Source organism: Orbicella faveolata, unplaced genomic scaffold (assembly GCF_042242905.1).
Source record: "Orbicella faveolata isolate gen_17 unplaced genomic scaffold, um_ofav_v1 contig_2, whole genome shotgun sequence".
NCBI lineage: Eukaryota > Metazoa > Cnidaria > Anthozoa > Scleractinia > Merulinidae > Orbicella > Orbicella faveolata.
The window spans coordinates 13,630,541-13,638,320 of NW_028301547.1; the positions used below are offsets into that span (position 1 = coordinate 13,630,541).

Genomic DNA, 7,780 nt, shown 5'->3' on the forward strand with positions numbered 1-7,780 from the left:
TAAACATCCAGAAAATAATCACATGTTGAATAGGCTTGCCACTTCCATTTCGTAGCATAAAATGAAGGGGTAACCACGCGTTTTAAAAGTTAGACGAGTTGTTTTCATCTTTTTTGAAAACTTTTTCGGTGCCCGTCACATTTTTTCATGTCACCTCTCCAGCAAGTGAAGCATTTGCGTCTCTCGCACCTGTTTTGCTTGCACATTATGCCATCTGCAGGTAAATGTTTACAGTTGGATTTCAGTATAATTTAACAGTTAGGAGTTAGCGGTATTCTGTTATTCTGGTTTTCCTGGTTTTAGCACAGGTTCATTAAACCTGTTACCTATCCTCCACGTGCCTCATGGCACATATGGTCGTTACAGAGGTCTTCCACTGTTCTCTGTCTGCTGCAATCATCCTCGTTTCCTCCCATGATCTTCACCCTACCTAGGTTCATTAAACAGCAAAAAGATTTTGCTTTCATTCTAGTCGCGTACTTGGTTGCTTAGTTGATTACGACAGTCTCAACCCTAGCGCACGCGTGGCATATAAACCATGTCTTGCGTGTGCGCAGAACGTGTTAGCACTAACTTAGGTAAGCATCTTCCTGACGGGAAAAAGTTTTGGACCTGGTTAAATCCTTGATTTTATGTGCCTCAATGAAATCTAGGAAATAGCATCAAAGACGCCGCCATTTTTTTCACGAACGAGTTTCAGGGGAATGGGGCGAGCGGCACAAAGCGGGCAAGGACTGATATTTCATATATATTAGGTCAGACATGATAAAGATGAAATGAATTAGTTATGCTTAAATCAATCTTGCTTTTGCTTTACATTTTCACCCTGCAAGCAGAGCCTCTTTTATCTCTTTTTGCCTTATCATATGTACCGTAAGAAAAGGCTCTGCTTGCAGGGTGTACATTTTCTGCTATTCAAATGTGTTTCACAAGACTATGATAATGATGATAATGCAACTGACTCGAAATCCGTCGATCAGAAGTTCTCTCACCTGTCCTATTGCGCCAAGATATCAGTTTGAAAACAATGGACAACATTTGCAAATTGTTAGTGGATTTTCATCAGCAAAATGATGCAAAAGGATTACAAAAATCTAGAAATAGGAAACTTGTCAAAAAAAAAAAAAATACAAGAAGTAGATGATCACTAATTTCGCGCCAGAAGTGCGGCTTAGTGCTGCACTGAGCAAGCGTACATGGGTCACGCCTTTTACGCGATTTCGGTAATCATCTCAAACATATTAAGAAGCTATAAAAATCGCCAGTCTGTTCACCTGATTTATCCCAAAAAAGGGGTCAGTGCATTTAAGGTAAGATGATAGGAACCGAACTAAGGAACACAAAGCCAAATCGCTTCGCGACTCGGGCAAGTTTGTGAAAACTTTGAAAATACTCGTAAAATCTGATTAAGCCTTATTGCCCATGCGATTGCATCTATTAACTAAAGTGACACTTGAAAATCATCAGGCTATCGATTTCGAGGTGGAGAAGACTTGAACTCTTACAACCTGCTGAAAACAGCAATAAAATAAATAAGGCAAATACTGGACATATGCTGGACTTAGTATTACCTTCAAAACACTTTTCAGTGTATTGCTTTAACTTGAAATTGTTATTCTCGTGGGAAATTCAAAAGTCTCAAACTGCAAAAGTTTGAAACCGACGGCAAATTGTCGCTGTTTGACGGGCTATATAAAACGAAAGCCATCAGACGTTGTCAAAAGTTGTCAAAAGCTAATCAAAACCGTTCATAGGTGGCAATGTTAGGGCGCGTAGCACTGTACCGATAATACATTCACCGCTGGTTTTTTAGCGTCACATTTCTCACTGGATTTTCTATGTTAGGTGTCGGAGGACGCTTAGTGCAAAGTTGTGATCGTTCGTTTTACGGCAGTCTCGTTCGATCTCTCTCGCTTGCAATCCTACACTTATTATCCTTCGAGCCGGTCAAGTTCTCTATTTTATACGAGTATAGCGCGTCGATATGATCGAGAATGCCTGTTCCCGGAGACGGCGCAGAACCTAGCGTTACAGAATCTAGTTTTGCTGGTACTTCTAATCCCGGTAATTCGCCTGTCATTAAGAAGTCTTCTCGATGATCAAAAGCTATCTTGAAGTTAAACTGGATGAGAACGGTACAAACAGATCGAGTCGAAATCGAAAGTTGACAAGCAGGTTACTCTCATGAACTTCAAAGGTAACCAGAGGCAGTTGAACATAATGCCTAGATCGATTCAATTTTTTAAGATTAACCTCCGCGAATGTTCCTGAAAACAAAGATTAATTTGATTGTCCAAGGCAAGGAATTGATCCGTAAGCGCCAAAAGTTGATCCGAATGGCCGATAAGAGTGCCGACGGTTGGAGAGCACGTAATGGACGAGTACGTCTTTGATGAATTGGCCTCCGGTTCTGAGGACGAAAAGCGGTTGAAGAAGGCCGCGCTAAGGACGCAGCAAACCGTAAACGAAGTTAGGGTTACAGTATACCTTCGGGTCGGCAATTTTCTTCAAATTTGGATTTTTGGGTCAAAATAGTGGTCGAAGAATAATCTCTAATTTCTGAAGAAAATTTTTGAAAAAGGCTAAATATTGGCGGAGAAATGACGGTTTTACGTTTTCACCGGAAGTAAAAGTTTACCTCTTGATTGACAGCCCTATGGCGCGTATGCAATCAACCGAGACGATTTTGCGGGAATTACCTATATGGATGTCACGAATTGACTACTCAGTTGATCAGCATTGTTGTTCTGACTACCCAGCATTTTTGGTATTAGGCGTGTCTCTATTAAGTTATAAGTAAACATAGACCACGTTTAAACCATGGACCAGTTCGAAAAAGGGAAAACAGCGAAGAACGAATGAAAATACATCAATGAGTGAAGAAGTTCGCCACGAGGATGAAGCTATAGTTATCGTATAAGGCGGGCAAATACTCGTGGTAAGAGGTAAGAAAGGTTCTGTAAAAATTTCGGAACTTGACAGCAATAATATTTCAAATGGTCTCAACGAGTCCGACGATTCGTCGATATCGGACTCATCAGAAGAGTCTCTGTCAGCATCCCTGTTATTCATGCACAGTTGCCCACACACAGTTGCTCCCCGCGCTTTCTTTTGTTTGTTTCCTTCGCTCAGCCACTCTAGCGTTCGTATCCTTTTTAGTCTTCCTCATTTTGCCAGACCAGCTTCAAGAAAAACCGAGCTACCGAAAAATTATCTCTCTGCCTTCGGTTCCTTGAGCGCATTGCGAAACACAAGACTTTTTTTAGAGATTCGCGCGTAAATTTCACCAGGAGGGTAACGGTAGTAAACTTTTAACCCAGTTGAAGGCGTTTGTGGGCGGAGTTTGTTTGCGAAGCAGAAAATTTTTCTTAGCGCTGTTTTCTCGAATAAATTTTTTCACTTGAAGCAGACACTTTAAAGAGTTATAACTCAAAGGGAATTTGTTCAATTGCTCTGAAATTTGAACAGTGGCTAGTTTAACATATAAACTACAAAAGCGTGTCTGGGAATTGTTAATTTCGAAATACTTTTTCTTCGAGAGCGATTTTTGTACGATCACTCCACATTTTTTAAATCCTATTTCGAAAATGTTCTGTAACTTTTTACTGCAATTGAATATGCCAAAACGCAGACACGTTTTTTGAGCGCTTTGGGCCCTGAAACCGAGGAAAAAATTAAATTGGCGAAAAACGAAATTCGCTTTGACTTGTAGCTTTCGAAAGGTGATTCGGGCGCTCGCATTTAGGGGTCGTGAAAAATTCGAGAATTCATTTTCTTTCAAAATTCTTGGTATAGTTTGATAGCCAGCTCCATAAGCTTTAATTTGATATAGGGGTTTAGGTATCTACAGCTTAAACTGCCCGCGCTACATCGCTTGCGCGCGAGACACCCCTGAAGGTATACTGTAACCTTAAGCCGCCCAAACTAGCCCCGCGCCGGAAAAGAGAACCACTCCTCCCTTTCTTCGACAGATCAACAGCTTTTTCGCGGTGAGCCTACGTATAGCATTATTTTTTTTGTGAGTGTGTGTGTATGTTTCCTCCAGTATTGCTTGTTTTCTGTTGTTTCTTTTAGTTGAGGTACTTTGTTTTTTCTCTATTCTTTAGGGTCCGCATGCGATCCACCCATGCTTTGTTGTACCTGTTTTGCGCATATTTAAGCGGTAAATAATTTACGTTCGTTTGAACGTAGTGAATTAGAACGTAAATATATTTTCCGCTGGTATTTTAGCGTCACATTCCTCACTGGACTTTCTGTGTTAGGTGTCGGAGGACGCTCTCGCGGCGAAGTCGTGATTGGTCGTTCCTTTCTAGTTATACTTTACGGCAGTTTCGTTTGATCTCTCTCGCTTGCTACCCTACACTTATTATCCTTCGGGCCGGTCACGTTCTCTGTTTTACATGAGTATAGCTCGCCAGCCCACCCTCTTTCCGATATGTTCCTTTAATCTGTTCCTGTTTATCCATTGCCTGATACTGCCTCTGTTTTGTTTTCATTTATTTCCAGGCGGCAGAGAGGCTTACATGGATCGCACACGATGCTTCAGATGCTTTAAGCTCGGCCACTGGGCAAGAGACTGTACCAGCGCTTGGTCGAGCCCCAGAAATGCCTACCGTGGAACCGGCTACTCTTACCTCGCCAACAAGCCCAGTCAGGGAATGCAACCCCATCCCGGTCCTAAGCAGTGAGGTGTTTGAAGAGGAAGTTTGGATATTGCACAGGTACACATGTACATTGCGAAAGCGAATTGTTTGAGTTTGAGTTGACTGACCATCCGCCACTTGTTAATGTTAAAGAAAATCTTCGAAGAATTTTGGAGGCGCATTGGAACCTCGAAATTTATTCTTAAAGTGCCTATGAAGTAAAAAATAATTGCTGCTGATTTGAAAGGCTTTTCAAAGTAAAGAAGAATGGCGTTTTACTTTTTGGAATATCTTTTTTCGTTTTAGAGATATTCACGTTTTTGTATTATAAGTGATGACGTCATAGGTGGTTCCACTAAAACAGTTCAACACTCAATCAAGAATATCTCTAGAAATATTAAAGCAGTGTTCTTTAAACTTGGCACCAGAAATGTACATCACAAAAGAAAAAAAATGACACCCGTCGTGCCGTCGCCATGACAACAGTTATGCCACTGGTCCTGTTTTAATTAAAACTAACAATACCAGATTTTATCTTAAACAAGGATCATCCACTCCCAACAATCTAATGGGGAGAGTTTAGACAATATGGAAATCATGTGTGTTCCGAGCAAGACCCTCTGTCTCTTTTCGAAGGGTTGCAAATTGGCATATTTGGTTTTTCACCGAAAGAGACTGGAGCCGAAAGTGTTGCCATAGCAACGTCACAGAAGGTGTCATTCTGTTTCTTTTGTGATGCACATTTGTGGTGCCAAGTTTGAAGAACGCTGCTCCAATATTTCTAGAGATATTCTTGATTCAGTGTTTTACTGTTCAAGTGGAACCACCTATGACGTCATCACTTTCCTCATTTGCATAATACAAAAACGTAAATATCTCTAGAACGAAAACAGATATTCCAAAAAGGGAAACGCCATTCTTCTTTACTTTGAAAAGCTTTTCAAATAAGCAGCAATTATTTTTTACTTCATAGGCACTTTAATGTTAAAGAGAGGGGATATTTGCTACCTTCCCTTAGTCTTCCAGAACGAGCAGTATTTATAAACAACAGATCATCCCTTGCCCATGCTGAATTTGTTGAGGATGCTATACGTAATCTAGTTGAATCGTGTCGCGGTCTTGAAGTTGTCGTACCTTCGGCGTCGACAAAATCTGGATCGGACCGGACCGGATCACGGATCGGATCGCGGATCGGATCACGGACCGGATCACGGACCGGATCACGGACCGGATCACGGACCGGATCACGGACCGGATCACGGACCGGGTCACGGACCGGGTCACGGACCGGATCACGGATTCCACGGACCGGATCACGGATCGGATCACAGCAAAAAAAACAAAGTTTTGAAGAAAAAAATATCCCACAAAAAATCAAATCGTTTATAAGATAATAAATAAAAGTGGAAGACTAAAATATGTTAAATGAAAATAAGAATCCCGAATTTGACGCAATGACATGTTAATTACAGAGAATGACAAGAGGTCATTTAAAAAGCCACATAACCGCTTAATTTACGACGAATTTAAATTGTAGTGAACAGGCATATGTTGTTATATTTGAACGTTAGTTGGCTCGAAGCTTGCGTGAACCTCCCATTCTCGTTTTTGAAATTGTTGTTCGTATCAGTAGCTAATTCTCCGTTACATTTTCGTGTCAGATGTGAACGTTACAGTTGGCGTTACAGTTAATGAGAAAACTTACGTACGAAAACCTATGGACATGGCTTGCTTTACAGGAGCTACGTTACGATTTGCGCGTCTTGAAAAAACTAGCCTAGTTTTTCAAGTTCGTCATTTGCAGTCGTCGTTAATCTCTGCCATCCTTAATGATCCTCATTCCGTTTTGATTTGTTCTTGCCTCTTAAGTGTTTTCTATCATAGAACATGATCATTTTAAGGTTTTATTCTATTTAAAGGCAACTCTTTACGACCCTAAAAATAACTCTAAAAATCGTGACGTAACTCCTAAAATGTTGTTTATTCTCGGGTTGCGTTATCGTTCACACTATCGATGTTATTCCTATAATTTTCTGTAAAACAGCTATATTTCCTTGAAATACAAATGGTTTGTTTCGTTTTATTCCAGTGCGAAATATCGTATTCCAAACCCACATCTTGTAAAAGTATAGACTTGTCTCAAAAACGGAAATTGTTTGAAATCATCAGGTGTTTACTTTTTTAAGTGTTTTTAGTTTTTGCGTTTCGATTCATACGTTCGTCCTATTATTACCATGCTGACTCGTTGTATGACAGTTTACCTTTGATCCAAGTGAATATACGAAATATCATTTATCTGAACTGCGGAGAAAGATATGAGGACATGATTGATCATCGCAATCAAAACCCAACAGCCTGAAAAAAATTCATCTGTGACCAGCTCCCAGTTGCCTTGATATTATAAAAAAATAAAGGAATATCACACCTGAATTAAATAAATCGTTCTGCTCAGAGTAGTCACTCTAGTGTAATTTGCTCAACAAAATTTTGAATTTTGAATTTTTTTTCTTGATCCGATCCGTGATCCGATCCGTGATCCGGTCCGTGATCCGGTCCGTGATCCGATTCGTGATCCGATCCGTGATCCGGTCCGATCCAGGTTTTGTCAACGCCGTCGTACCTTCGTTGATGGTCAATTCATTGTCAGTTTCCGTTCAAGCCACTGGCAAAAAGAGGCTCATTCTTGATATGCGATACATTAATTAGTCTCTGAGAAAGATGCGCGTCAAATATGAAGACTGGAAAATTGCCTTATCCCACTTCATGACAGAAGCCTTTGTGTTTTCTTTTGACCTGAAGAGCGGATACCACCATATTGAAATTTTTGAGGGTCATCAAACCTACCTCGGTTTCTCTGGGAAGCATGGTAGCTCTAATTTTATTTTACGTGTTTACAGTTTTGCCTTTTGGTTTATCGTCCGCGCCTTAGATTTGCACCAAAACATTTAAGCCTGTAGAAAAACATTGGAGACATCAGAGCATATGCATTGCTATTTTTCTTGACGATGGAAAGAGATCGCCAAGTGTGTAGTAGCATAACTAAAGCAGTAAAAACCGATCTTGGTGAGGCAGGTTTTATCACAAATGACGAGAAATCGATATGGGAACCTTGCCAGCGTGTCGATTGGTTGGGTCTT

At 40.6% G+C, this 7,780-nt stretch overlaps 1 pseudogene; it reads left to right on the forward strand.

Moving 5' to 3' along the window:
* Nucleotides 1-538: 538 nt before the first annotated feature.
* Nucleotides 539-7,727, forward strand: LOC149112053 (uncharacterized; annotated as a pseudogene).
* Nucleotides 7,728-7,780: the final 53 nt, after the last annotated feature.